General features: G+C 26.6%; 1 protein-coding gene across 2 annotated transcripts in view; it reads left to right on the forward strand.

The window, feature by feature from the left end:
• The first annotated feature begins 2,334 nt into the window (after positions 1-2,334).
• LOC116852703 (thioredoxin, mitochondrial-like) overlaps positions 2,335-3,588 on the forward strand; it is an 8,277-nt gene continuing 7,023 nt past the window's right edge. Inside the window, exon 1 of one of the 2 annotated variants that reach the window (XM_032833320.1) lies at positions 2,335-2,484. The gene's annotated coding sequence lies outside the window, so the exon portion shown is untranslated. The remainder of the gene's footprint in view (positions 2,485-3,588) is intronic. The other variant, XM_032833319.1, reaches the window with a different exon arrangement.

The raw sequence follows: 3,588 nt of genomic DNA on the forward strand, positions 1-3,588 counted from the left end.
CAATTTCTTTAATTGCTAGAATTAAATCCTACCATGTATCTACCAGCACACACTTGATAGATAAAAATATTATTAATGATGAAACATGTGTATGCGGGGTCAGTCCAAGGAACTGGCAACATATTTTATTTAATTGCAACAGATACACACAAGCGTCCAACAATTTAATAATCAACCTCATTAAAATTTTCTCGGTGGGACGATATTTTCCCTAGAGCTTTTACTCAAGATATTAACATATTTACAACTATAGCAAAGTTTCTGAAACAAACAAATCAAATAATTTAAATAAATATACAACATACGATGGCAGCACCTGTCTGAGTAATGGCGTTGGGGCACTGATACGCCTCTAGCCAAATATTGAAGGAAGGAAGGAAGGACATAACTGCATATGCATAGCATAAGACCATATGTACCAATGAGCATCGAGTATTAAGTCGCCATATTGGTGTTCGATGCTTAATATTCGATGCTCATTGGTCCATACGATCTTATGCTATGCATATGCAGTTATGTCAATTTATGTGCGATAGCCCTAATTGTCGTAAACATCCATGAATTATAGCTTTTCACAAAATGTCGTATGCGATATTCGAGAAGTAGGGCCAATATTCGATTTTCGAGAAATAGGGCCCAGCAGTGCAGCTGAAAAGTGGTGGGAGCGTCCCAGATGCGCACATTGACAAACGGACATAGCCAACCACAACGTCGTATGCCTACAGATATTCTAGAGACTCTATAAACAACGACATATGATTGGATGTGTCCGTTTGTCAATGTGCACATCTGGGACTCACTCAAGGCTGCGTTTAGATTCCCCACCCGGGTGTATTCTATTATTAGAAGTGCTATAGTATATGTGACATATACTATAATGTTTCTAGTAATAGAGTGCACCCAGATGAGGAATATGAATGCACTCCAAAGTGGTCTGTTCTTTGGTCTGTTCTTTTCAGCTGCACTGTTGAACTAGTGCAATAAGTTAAAGTGAGACAAGTATATGTATTTTTACTCTAACTTATTGCACCAGTTCAGTAATGCAGCTGAAAAGAACAGACCACTTTTCAGTTGCACTGTTGGGTAGCGATCATGAATCTTTCACGTGAACTTCATTTTCATTTTTCACTTTTCACTGTAAGTTATTTCACATAAACAGTGAACAATGAAAATGTGGAAAGCAATATTTGTGTAATAGATTATTAAAATTAAAATGTAATTACAGTATACACAATGTAATTGTAACACATTACATTTGTAACACATAATGTAACACATTAATAAGCATTATACAACTTAAATTTATAGTTATAATATAATATAATATAATATAATAATATAATATAATATAATATAATAATATAATATAATATAATATAATATAATAATATAATATAATATAATATAATAATATAATATAATATAATATAATAATATAATATAATATAATATAATATAATAATATAATATAATATAATATAATAATATAATATAATATAATATAATAATATAATATAATATAATATAATATAATAATATAATATAATATAATATAATAATATAATATAATATAATATAATAATATAATATAATATAATATAATATAATAATATAATATAATATAATATAATAATATAATATAATATAATATAATAATATAATATAATATAATATAATATAATAATATAATATAATATAATATAATAATATAATATAATATAATATAATAATATAATATAATATAATATAATATAATAATATAATATAATATAATATAATAATATAATATAATATAATATAATAATATAATATAATATAATATAATATAATAATATAATATAATATAATATAATAATATAATATAATATAATATAATAATATAATATAATATAATATAATATAATAATATAATATAATATAATAATACAATATGAGTAAATTTAATAAATGAGACGAACGTTAACCGTGAAAGGTAAATTCTCAAAACGTGAAATATTTCATGTAAACTTTCAGTTTGCTCATATATGTCCTTCTTTACATGTAAATTGTGTAAGTTTCCATGAAAATTTTTAAGCATCAAGCGATGTGGTTTAAATGTGAAAAATAATGTAATACTACACTTGCATATTATGTACAAAGTGAGTAGAATTTCTTATAGTGATTTTAATTTTTATGGTTATACGATAATTGGCATTTGACATAAGAATCCTACGTCCATTAAAGGGTACGTTCAGATTTTTTATCCGGGTGCACTCTATTACTAGAAACACTATAGTATATGTTACATATACTATAGCACTTCTAGTAATAGAATACACCCGGATGTGGAATTTGAACGCAGCCAAAAATGAACAACGAAAGACAATTGAAATGTGATGACGTATAGACAGTGAAAGCATACCGACGAAGTTTGCAAAGTTAAGATATGTATGCATCAGAAAGTTAAAGTGTAATATATTATAAATTGTATGCAGTAAGTAAAATGTAAGTTTATTTTATGTATTTATTGTATATATTTTATGTATTATTTTGGCTGCGTTCCGAAATAGTGCTGATAATACTGACAGTATTGATACTGAAACCAGCCATATTTATCGTTCCAAAATTGTTAAGCAGTAGCAACAGCGTAGGAAAACGGAACGCGTTTTCAATATCATGCAGTAGCTCGTAAAAACAACCTAAGTTAATCTATAATCTATAAATGTATAAAAGGCAAAAAACGTTAATACCCAGCAAACACAGATATATACCAGGTAACAGTTACATTGCCGTAATGAAATGGAATGTAACATGCAATATAACATGTATGTAGTAGGTTATATAAATGTTCGTTGTAATTTCCTACTCACATATGTTACAGTTATATAACGTGAATATAACATAAAAGTAATATGTGACTAAAAAGTTATATAAAAGTTATATGTTATTTGTTAGCAAATTAACACATATATTTTTTTGTTGAATTCCAACGATTTATTTATTAGTATGGTTCAGATAAGTGATAATGTATGATTATTTTGTCTAAATAATTAAAAAAAAAACTGACATTTTATATTCCGTATTATTTCAATTATTCGTGAAACTCGCGTGGTTTCTTCGATCCTATGTCAGGCGGGCATCCCATTTTTAGATCATGTTGTTCAATGCTTAACTTCAATGATCGTCAGGGAACTGGTGATGCTGATGCGCCGTAATAATATCTCTCTCTTGATAGATAATATTTACAATATATTCTTATATCGTTCAAAAAATGTTATGACATATTTGTTGGTAAATGTTTGACACGACAATCACAATACGATTAATATTGATACAATGTTGTATCAGTAATCAAATTTTAACCTACAACTCGCAAAAGAGAGAATATTCCTTCTTTCTCTCTCACAATACTTTGACAGAGTAAGGTTATGATTAGACTCTTTGTAAGAACTTTAGTTTTACAATATCGTGATAGCGATCCTTGCATATATTAAAATATTACATTTTATATACGAGAAAAACCTAAAATATAATTTTACATTTGTGTATAAAAATATTGCACAACTGAAATTTAATGCAAACATTAGACTTCTTATATAACATGTTATA

Source organism: Odontomachus brunneus, unplaced genomic scaffold (assembly GCF_010583005.1).
Source record: "Odontomachus brunneus isolate Ranch 3 - 2012 unplaced genomic scaffold, Obru_v1 Obru_scaffold_250, whole genome shotgun sequence".
NCBI classification, from domain to species: Eukaryota; Metazoa; Arthropoda; class Insecta; order Hymenoptera; family Formicidae; genus Odontomachus; species Odontomachus brunneus.